The sequence below is a fragment of the Cryptomeria japonica genome, chromosome 5 (assembly GCF_030272615.1).
Source record: "Cryptomeria japonica chromosome 5, Sugi_1.0, whole genome shotgun sequence".
Taxonomy (NCBI): Eukaryota; Viridiplantae; Streptophyta; class Pinopsida; order Cupressales; family Cupressaceae; genus Cryptomeria; species Cryptomeria japonica.
In genome coordinates this window covers 315,111,193-315,123,324 of record NC_081409.1, presented here as the reverse complement: position 1 = coordinate 315,123,324, position 12,132 = coordinate 315,111,193, and positions in this window count along the sequence as shown.

Below are 12,132 nucleotides of genomic sequence, written 5' to 3'. Positions count from 1 at the left end.
CGTGCAAAAGTACAATCCAACGAAGCCCATTCCCTGGAGTATGCTTGAAGCAATGACGTTGGATTCGTGGCCTAGGAAAAAGAGGGAAGATTTATGGATCTACCATGAGGAAGTGAATCAGCCTAGGGCTAATATTGGGAACACTCCTTTTGACGAGTGTTTTGAGATTGAATCATGTCAGCACAACAAGTCACACGAAGAGACAGGCGATGAGTCCCCAAGTGGTGACTCATCTCCTGAGGTGGCCCAGTAGCAAGAAGTAGAGGTTATAAGTATAGAAATGCAAGAGACCGACCCTAAAATTCTTCTTCCTCTCGCCGGTTCATTTCAAAGACCTCGTTCCCAAATTACCAAGAGATCGGCTAAGAAGCAAGCGCCTGACTCCCTTTCCAGTAAGAAGCAATATCTAGGTTATGCAAAGAAAGTCTCTTCTTCTCGGGTCCCAAAGGCTCCCTCAGTCTCACAACGGCCGATGACTTCCACGGTTCAAGTACACCCTTCTTTGCCCTTTCTCTCTTCTCAAGCTATATTTGTTGTTCCCCATCTCGCATCTATGCCTACCCAAATTCCCACTAATCTCACATTAGCGCCTGTCAGGGCTCCGACCGACCCTCAAGTTGCCTTTTCATAGGTCTTCGTTTTGCTCTCCGCCCCCGATTTTATCCCTACAATGTTTTCCTCGTAGATACCTGATGCAGTCGTTGTCTCACGTAGGCTTGGTTTTGGAGAGTCCACTCCTCCCCCAAATATTGGGCCAAAGCCCAATGATCCATTTTCCTCAGGAGCCTCTCCTTTTGTCTTGTTGTTTTCTCCAACCACGCTTGCATATCCCATTCAGACCTCTTTTTTTGGCCCTATTTCCCATTGCAATGCCTCCTATGATAACTCAATGATGAGAAAATAGTACCAAACCGGTACTGAGAGGGGGGGTGAATCAGTATAGACAAAAATATAGTCTTAAACCGGTTTGACAGCAGACACTTCAAATGATTGGTAGATAGTGACACTGGTTTGAAACAGAGTGCAACCAATAAAGTTAAGAATGTCTGAGACAAGCATTAATCGGTTACTCACTTAGCTTTTCACTCAACTCGAGACTACACTACCATTTCACCCTTATGCATAAATAGGTAATCTATCATCAGATCATAATAACAGCTAGTTCAACATGTTTTATTGACAGGCATAAAACACAGAACCATCGTATGCTTGACAAACAATAGCAAAGCATCACACATGACACACATGTTTTTCACATGGAAACCCAACTGGGAAAAACCACGGTGGGGATGAATACCCACAAGTTGTTTTTGAACTCTTTGGAAGTTCACTCTGTTAGGAGCCTTGTTCGGTTAGAGACATTACAATAGGTTTTTCTAGGAACTGATCTTGTTAGAGATCACCCGGTTAAGGGATGGCTACAATACCCGGTTAAGGGTTAAACCCTGTTACAGGTTGCCTTGTTAGAGGATTTCAAGAACTCAATAGCTAAAGGACTTTGAACTCAGTAGCTTTGAGTTACCCTATTAAAGGATTTACAGCAAGTTGGTTAAGGCTACCCTGTTAAGGGATTTTCCAACTGTTGAGGTGGTTAGAGATCAATAGGTATTACAATAATCTAGTAACAGCACTCAATGCCAATGCAGATCTGCTTAAGCTCCTCTTTACCTTCTACATTTACACTCTGCAGGTATCACTTCTCTCCTTTTGGTCTGGCAAGAATCACGTATCCCTTCTCTTGGATACTCACACACAACTTTTGCCAACAACCCTAGAAAGAGTCACAACATCGACCTTATAGGAAAAATAGTTAGGTCGGTGGTATAAACACTAAACCCTAAACCTAATAGGTTAAGGAATTCAAACAGTTCAATCATGACCGTTGAGCATACTACATTAATCTCCATCGTTCGTTTTCCACCGATTTCATGGCGGTTGATAACCCATCACACGTTATCACCATTTTATAGTCTTCGCACATTCCGGAGATAGATAGGCAAAATCTTCTTCATGCAAGATCCTTCACGCACACAAGGCTTACATGGCAACACGATCTATTCTTTGTTATCATGCTAACTCATCGCACAGAGTCACCAGTTGAGCCACACAGGTTTGAAGCACTTCAACTGGAAACCCTTAAGTTGAGACTACCAACTGGTAGTCATACAACGCTTCCATGTGTCAGTTCCCATAACCATATGCTGGTTCACCTTGAACAAGCACACTGCTTCACTTTGGCACAAATGTCGGTTCACAATGTTATACTGATTCTTCACATACATCGGTTCACACCTCTTCAACATATTGACATCGATGACAACATACAATGTCATTATGTCCACATACCGGTTCACATAATGCCAACAATCTCCCCCTTTGGCATTGATGGCAATATACAAAGATATCTCTCCGCTTCACATCTTCTCCCCCAATTTCTGCAGATATCTTCTCCGCTTCACATCTTCTCCCCCTTTTACAACAATGCCAAAGTGGAGGCACAAGCTTCACTTTGGCACAAATGTCGGTTCACAGTGTTATACTGGTTCTTCACATATGTCGGTTCACACCTCTTCAACATATTGACATCAATGACAACATACAATGTCATTATGTCCACATACCAGTTCACATAATGCCAACATCCTAGTGCAACATTTGCGGGCCCAGCTATTGCAAACCCGGATGCTTATCAACAATAGGTTACCTATTCGAAGACTGCACATATTGGCAAAACCGGTGAAAGAAAGGAGAAGGATGGTGCCAGGTCAGCCCGTACGCACGTACAGACACATTTCAGTGAGGAAAAGGATAGTCTTTTCTTTGCGACCATGTTCTCCAAGATCGACAAGTCAGAGGCCCAAATGAGACCCAACGATTATACTTTACATGTTGTCGGGGTCAACCTTCTGAATGCTACAACATCTAATAAAGTTGAGATGATGGAAGAAACTTTGAAGGTTGTGTCTTTGGATTTCATCAAGAAGAGTCATCACCTGGAGAAAATGCAAGTGGAGAATGTGAATCTCCGAGAATCTTTGGACCAACAGAGAAAAGAAGACAAAGCTAGGAATGTTGAAATCAATCACTTGTAGGGATTGTTGACACAAGCTAACTCTGAAAAATGAAAGTTGCAGTCCAGCCTGAATAATGTGAGTTCTCACTTGAAAGGGTAGGAGGTAATGAGGAATGTGGCCTTGAAAGAATTGCAGGAAAAGGAGCAAGAAATACAGCAGCTAAAGGCAACTTCTAGAGATATCGCCCAAATGCATACACAGCTGGGTGAGGAGATCCACCTAAAAGAAGAGTATGCTCGGCAACTGAGTGATGCACATGTCTCACTTTTGGAAGAGAAGCAAGGTTTGAAACAGAGTTGAGAGAAAAGGGGAGTAGCCTGGAGCAAGCGGAGAATAAATTCCTGGATATGGAATGTTTATTGCAGCAAGAACGAGATCTCGTGTCGCGACTTCAACAAGTTGTGCAAGATGGAAGCGCCAAAATCCTCACTCTAGAAATTCAAGTGGCCTTTGAACAAGACAAATGCAAGGAGCTGCAATATGAGATAATAGCAAAGGACAAAGAAATCTCATGGTTGTCAATCGATCCCCCCCCCCCCCGTGGAGGTTCATCATGATTTTTTTCCATTTTTGGTGGAGTTGTACATTTCGCATTGGGAAAGAATTAAGCAGTATTGCCCTTCACTGCAACCTGTGTTGTGATTTCTAAGAGAAGCGCAGTCCCTATGTGCTGAAGCAGGCGCTCTCACTATTAGCTCTATGCTTTTTATTGGTCCTAAGCTCCCCATAGCCCCAAGGTTTAATTTAGATGTTGTATGTTGCTCAAGATGAAGAGTTGAGAGAAAAAGGGATAACAGACCACAAGAAATTAATCAGGAAAACTAATGTCTTCATCAACTAGCACAGGGTGATCATGCATGTATCAGCAGCGCTTAAGCCTTTGCAGATTTCGGTTTCAGATATCAAGTAGCGCATAGAACGCTTTGTTTCCTTAGGTCTGCCTTCTCCTTTTCCTGCATATGATTTAGTGTTAGGGATTGAACAAGTGTTGAACCAGATAGAGCAATTACAACAAGACAGGACCTTCCTACAGCACCTGAATAATTCTATCTCGGCGGAGGAGGTCAAGCATCTCCTGGCCCAACTCTACGCACTCTAGAAACTGGTCCATGATGAACTGGCGAACTTGTCATTCGATGAAGTAATTTGTTTAGATCAGCACTACCAGAATCTGGAAGCACAAGTGCTTCCCTCCAAGGATGAATGGTTTCCATTGCAGCAGGTCTTCGATCTACTTCGCCCCGTTCTAGCATGAAGTATGGTCTCCGAACCAGCAATTTTGGGTTCTAGCATTCCGCAGACAGAATTCCCCATTTAGTCGCCAAGAAATGTTAATATTTTTTCAGGATTTCTCGCAAGCGGCATTTTGATTAAGTGGCAACATTTCTTTTTATCTTTGGCCATTTTTCCTGTTTGCCAACGTGTGCGCCAGGTGGTGTCTCGGCATTGCCTCTAGGGGCTCGCTTTTTTCATTCAAAGTTGAGAGAATGCGGAGCTGTCGCATGGCTCGGTTTTTATAGCATGGTACGCTTCTCGATCCAACCATCCATCATGAGAAGGTAAAGACTCTTGGTGTCTCTGCATTGCCCGATTTGGTTCTCTTTTTGTGCTCGTGTGTCCCTCGAGCTACCGCGTGTCTTCCATGGTATTTTGTGAACCAGGATGTGGTTCACATTGTGGTTTTCTTGTTAGGCAGGTGCAGGGATCGCCACAATGCGATGGAGATAACAACTTTAAAGGTTATTTTACTGGGTAGAGTTTCGCGGTATGCCACGCCAGGTTTTCTTGTCAGGAGCAGTTGCTAGGATGTTGTTGATGCCACAAGCTATTAGTTAGGAGTTGTGGGCTCTATTTATGCTTTCTTTTCCTTGCTTAGAGGGGTTCAGACTTTCAGAGAGATTTTAGGCTTTGGCTCATTTGAAGAAGCCTTTATGTTGATTTAATTTGGTGAATGATAGACATATTAGATTGTGCCTATGGCCTTTGTGATGGTTTTATTTGAAGCTTAATATATTGACTTTTTTGTTGTTTTCAAGTTCAATAACTTCTATGATATTTGTTGTGAGACTCCGCGGATTAAACTATATTTTGAGACTTGTTATCTGTTGGATGAATAGTTAATATCATTTTATGTTGAATGAGTATTGTGTTGAATTATTCTCTTGAATGGTTTTGAGCATGTAGATTGTTGAATGAGCTTTAAAACCATATGTTTCTAAGTTTTATATGATGTTAATGCTTTTTTTTAAATGCTCTGGCGTATCACCTAAATAGTGTAGACCATTTTGTTTTGAGTTTTCTCCTTCCCCTTTTCTCCCCCAATTGTATGAATAGTCGGCTTCTTAAACTCAGAGGTCATTTAGTGAGTTTCGTGCAACAGGTCCCCCATCACTGAATTTCCCATAAGGTTGTTCACATTTAAGGTAAACTTAAGAGTCAACAATATCACTATGAAGATCAAAGACAAATTGTCACGAGGGGTGCTCATTTATCCAATGTGTATGGTAAATATGATTACTGAAGAATATATTTATATATTACAATAGCATCAAGTAACATATGATAAAACTAATGTTGTGGTCAAGGTGTATGATGGTTTCTCTTGCCCTACAATTGGTTCTATTACTCTCCTTGTTGAGGTTGGTACTAAGTGTTGAGATATCACTTTTGCTATCATTCCTACATTGAATCAGTTTCATGTGAAGTTGGGACATCCTTGGCTCTCTTCCATGAAAGATATCCCTTCCACAATTCATAAATGTTTGAAATTGCCTCATATTGGCACTATCATAACATTCAATCATAGCCTTTACCAACCCACAGTGAAGCGTGCTAACTTCACCCTTGATTACTTTTGGCCTAATCAACCTATATATATATATATATATTTTCTTATCTTATCAAAATTGGAAAAATGAGATGATCATTTCTTTGAGCAAACCTAGAGATCCTATCCCTATGGATATTCCTCCTCCTCATAATGGACCTAGTATTCTTCCTACTCCTATTCCTCCTATATGTGCCACAATCTCGCCTCCTACATCTAATAGAGGAAATCACTTGGAATCTTCTATGTCTCAAGCTAGTGGGGTTTCTATCATTCCTCCTTTAAGAGAAGAAAATAATCCTATGACCATTTATCCTCAACCTTCATAAGTCTCGGCTAAAACTAAAACAAACTATTGTGCAAGAGAATGCTAACAAAGACTTCATGACAAGGCTTGTGAACTTTCTTCCAAAACTATTTCCTCCCTGAAGACACCAAATGTTGACTTGATCCCATTTGTCCAACCTTCACCTAACCCTAGGGAGGAGGTTCAACCTAAATCACCAAGATTAAAAATGCTTAAGAAAAATGATGGTTCATGTTCTTTTCACTCTAGAGATCCTATTTTTATTAATCTATATGATGATGTTATTCATGCTAACAATGTTGATTCTAATGATATGTATGACCTTATTGATGTTAATCATGATTTATCTTCACATTTTGCAAAATCACTAACCCTAGCTCCTAGTGAAAAATAAAGTGACTCATCATTAGAGCATGGTCCTTGTTTGGAACTTGCAGTAGCTCCATCTATTGTGCTTAAAGTGGATCCCTTATGTGCTTTTTCATATATATTTTGTGACCAACATCCTCTGATTTTTTCTTTATTGGGGGTATCTCATTGTGGTAACATGCTTGTCTTTTGGATGCATGCTACCTTAAAGCAATTGCTCTCGATAAGGTGTTTGCAATCGCTTTAATGTGGAGGCATACACTCCACTCAATGTTACACTTTATGCACACATCATGACATATTTTCGATACTCAAGTTACTTTACAAACTGAGCCTTTTACTTTGTAATTTGGTATTTTTCTTTTCAAGAATCATGGTAAGTGAATCTTACTAGGCTAGTGCAATCATATGTTCTCTCTCCTCCTCTCTTATTTTGTCCCTTTTATCTCGATATTAGAGTAGTAAGATCCTAAAGTCCCTGTAGGCTTAGTGTGTCTTGTCTCTTTGATATCTTGGTGAAAGTTTTTCAATGCAACTTTTTACTTTACTGTGAGTATGCTTAGTCTCTTACTCCTGCTAAAGTGGGGGCTAAATGTAGCATCCTAAATTTTACTCACCTACAATTTTGTCCTCACCTAGGCCTCACTTTGGAATTTTGGCTTACGATGCCTAATTGCAATGTTGTTTCTACTCACACCTTATTTCAATCCTACATTTTAATCATATGTCTAGTCCCCCCCATTCTGGAGTCCTAATTTGTAGGACTAGGGTGTGGTACACACTGGTCCTAAATAAAGACTAGGGTGGCCCACGCCTTGGTCCGCATACAATGCTCCAGGCCTCTTAATTAATCCCTAAATTAGGGCCTCATAATAGTCGTCACAAATGAGTCTGAATTTGGATCTCATTTCGACCTACTCCTAAAATTAAATTGAATTTTTAGGAAGTCAAATATAAAAGGAGGTCTAACCCTCTCATTTGAAACCTAATTGAAATCAAGATCTCAATTACACTTTGGCGAAATTCAATTCAAGTGAGCAAGAAATCAGTCATTCATCAAGAATTGGAGCAGAAGAGAAATAAAGATCGAGTATTAAAGATGGAATCCATGATCAATTTTTTATGAAGACATCCTATGTGAAACCCTAAAATTTTTGTGTGAAGACAAACAAAACTTCATCAAGGTAAACATTATGGTTTCAAGCATTACTTTTGAGATTCAGCCTTTCCCTCAATAGGAAAAAAAATTATTACAGCCTTTCATTACATTTGTCAATTCAATTTCATGGTTAATTCCAAAATTAGGGTTTTACTTAAGGAAAACCCCTATTCCCAACACATTTCCCTCCCTTTCTGTGTGTGGGAAACAAGTGTGGAGTTGTACTCGGGAATTTTTCTATAATCAACAGTGACAAATAGGTTTAGCTTTCGATGGCAGAAAATTCAAAGGACCAGAGCGAATATGTATTGCCTAGTCCCAAAAAATTAGGCCAAACTTCTAAAAATAGGTTCTAGACATCTTCTTTTGCCCATATCCAAGTTTGTGGCTCAGTAGGATATCTATAGCTTACTATTTTTGTCAGCTTACTTCAATAATTCATTGTTTTCCCCTAATTTCATAATTACATTACAGATTCAACTAAGAAAGAGGATAAACAATACAAACTAGTTGAATCCAATCAGAAACATAGACCTTTCCCCATTGGGATTGAGCCTAGATCTATTGGGTTCAATCCTCTTTCAATGTAATTTGGTTAATTGGGCTATTTAGTGGATTTACTTCATGAAACCCTAATTCCCAATTTTCTAACCATTACAGGATGGATAATTGATTATGATTTAGATGAACTTAGATGTTAAGTTGAATTGGAAAAAAAGTTTGATAAAGAGAGGTAGTGAGAAAAGAAGATTTAGATTTGAGTGTCAGAGGAATGTTTGGAAGAGTAGAATTTGGGATTGGTTTTAGATGAAGATCGAGATCAAAAGAATATGATAATGGAGGAAAGATTGGTTGAGAGAGATGAATTTTAATTTTTGAGGAGGATGCAAATTAAGATGATGGATTACAGATTGATGGGAAGAGTTGGATTGGATGGAGGATTTGTTGGCAACAACAATGCAGGAAAACTAAGAGGGGGGGTGAATCAGTTTTTACCATACTTTAACAAATTAACCTCAACTTCAAATCTAATGAAGAACAACAATAGCAAAGAGAAACACCACATCAACAACACACATAACACACAAGTTTTTGATGTGGAAAACTCAGTTAAGGTAAAAACCGTAGTGGGAACCTAGCCACAATATGATGACTCTTCAGTTGTATGTGTAAATATTACAATGGGAAATGTACATGCATTCAGGCACACTACCTAGATCTCACTGCTCAAAAACAACAAAGGGCTACAACCTTGGGAAGACTCACTTCCTTACAAAGATCAAACAACAATCTGGATTACATGAAGTGAAGGAATATCATCTCCAAATGCCTGATCACAGTTCTGGTTAAGCACATTGTTTGCACTGCAACACTTCTCTCTTCTTCTCCACACTATCGAAAGATCAATTCACTTGTTCGCACATACAATACTCTCAAAGATCTCAGACACAACTATAGAAATGCATCTTACATGATTACAACACTTATACAAGTCATCAACCTTAACCTCAAGGTCAACTCAACACATAAGACCTAATTAAAAAATTATATCACATGATACATAGATCAATATGCAGACCAATACAATGTCGGAAAGGACATAGAAAGGACCCAAATCAAAACCTCGAACACGCAACACCACCAAATATTTCGCCAAGATCATCTGTAACACGCAACAATCATCAGGTCAGCCAGAAAGTTGTATAACATGAAGAATACCATCGGACCAATAAAATATTCAATAATGTGCACCACAATCAATGTGAACCACCAAAATGCATAGAACACAATCAAAGAACATCAAAAAGCAATGTGAATTCCTATGCAACAACTCTAATAACAAGAATCACCATTATTTCATCACCGGAGCTCAATAACACCAACAACAAACTGAAAGATACTCTTGTGAAGTTCCAAATCATGAACCATCTGAACTAAGGACACACATGAATTTCCCAAACACTCCAAAATCCGCACAGCATAAAGAATCAATTTTGACGCAATACAATCCAGAAATCACAACTCTGCAATATAGGACTAAAGGGAAAACCAATCATCATACCAAATCACATAACTCAATTAAACCACCTTCTGAAACACTGAAACTCATACTGAATCAACTAGAGATAAGTATCTCAAAACCCATTAATCTGCATTATCGCATCTGCAATCAAACCAACTCTCTGCAACAAACCAATTCTCTGCAACAACGAAGCACAAGAAACACATGAATATGTTGACATCAATGACAACAACACACTCCAACAATTCTAATATCCAATGATCTCCCCCTTTGGCATTGATGGAAACATATGAATGTGAAAAAAAATCAATGCAAAGAAAGAAATCAACTCCAGCAATGTCCCCCTGAGATCATACACACATATCTCTCTACCCCATATAGATAAGATATTTTTTCACATGCATCTCTCAGCCTTTGACAGCAATGCCAAAGACACATACAAATCATTATTCTCTCCTTCTTACCAAATAATCTCTTTTGATATAACATTTGCTTCCAAAGATTCTGAAATATCTAACTATAGGAACATGACCAAACCATAACTCATAAGGAGTCTTACCATAATCAACTTTTATATGAACTCGGTTGAATGTGTATGCAGCAGTGCTAACATCTTCTCTCCAATAGATATGCAGAACTTTTCCTTCAATCATCATACTTCTAGCAGCATCCAAAACAGTTTTGTTCTTCCTTTCAACAACTCCATTCTTTTGAGGGGTTCGCAAAACAAATAATTGTCTCTTGATTCCATGCCCTTCACAAAAGGAATTAAACTCACTAGAATTGAATTCTCCTCCTCTGTTAGACCTTAGACACTTCAGCTTCAATCTTATCTCTGTCTCCACTCTAGCTTTGAATATTTTCAATTTCTCGAGTGCTTCAGATTTCTCCCTTAGAAAAGTGACCCACATCATCCTGGAATGGTCATCAATCAGCAACATAAAGTATATGTCACCCTGCAAGCTTCTCACTCTAGAAGGTCCACATAAATCAGTATACGCAAAGATCTAATAACCCATTAGATGTATACAGATTTCTCTTAAACAAAATTCTTGTTTTCTTTCCTAATTGACATTATTTACACACTAGATTAGTAGGCAGATCTCTAACAGCTTGAGTAAAGCTTTATCTTAATCATGTAGTCAAAGTTAACATGACACATTCTCCTATGCCACAACCAACTCTCATCAATTTGAGCAATTAAACTGTAGACGTCTAAAAATGGTCAACGCTTGCGGAGTCATACTTTAACATCTACGCATTGCCTTATTTTAGGGTTCTTGCATCGCATTAACATTTCTTCTATGTTGCACACTTGGTCTTTATTATTTGTGAGCATCGAGTCCTTCTTCTACATTCCTCATTTTTATCGCTTTTGAATGGGGGTTTTGTCCTCTTGTCAATCTTGTCATTTTGCGATCGATTCGTCATCGATCCTTGTCCTCTTGTCAATCTTGTCATTTTGCGATCGATTCGTCATCGATCCTCGTCCTTGTCAATTTTGTCATTTTGCGATCAATTTGTCATTTTGCGATCAATTTGTCATCGATCGTTGTTCTTTTTAATCATGTCAATTTGGATCAATTATTGTTCCTCGTCAATTGGCGCCTTTCAATTTGGTCTCTTTATCAATCTTGGTCAATTCGTCAACCAATCTCAATCGTTGGTCTCTTTATCAATCTTGGTCAATTCATCAACCAATCTCAATCGTTTATCAGCATTGATCCTCTGTCAATCAGAATCATGATCGAATCGACATCAATTATCTTTTGTCAAGACCTAATTGTCGTCTTTGCATTTCTAATTCATCTTCTAGGGTTTTATGATTTATTCATTTAATCTTGTTTGTCATTTTCCCTCTAGGTTAAATAATTTATTTATTTATCCTAAGTCTTCTTGTCACAATTAAATTTTTATTTAATTGGCTAATTAATTCCCCTTCTTTTTGTGAATTAATTAATGAATGAAAAATTATTAATTAATTTACCTAATTTTCATCAATTTCTAATTTCTAATTTCCTAATTTCCAATTCATCTAATTTTCTATTTTCTCTTATTTTTCTAATATTTCTCCTAATTTCATGGGAATGACATAGCAACCTTGTCAATTTTGTCATAATTTGTCAATCAATCAATCTTGCATAGAAAGTGTCAATCTTGTCATAATTTGTCATATTTGTCATTCTTGATTTGAAATTTCCTTTCAAATCTCTTCATGCTAATCTTGTCATCTCTCCAATTTGTCTATAAATTGGATGAATTTCTTCAATCAAGGATCCCAATCAATTAATCACATTTTCGAACATGATCAATCAATCACGCTTCTAGTATCCTTACGCTATCATCTCGTCTTGTCAATCTTGCTTTCATGCT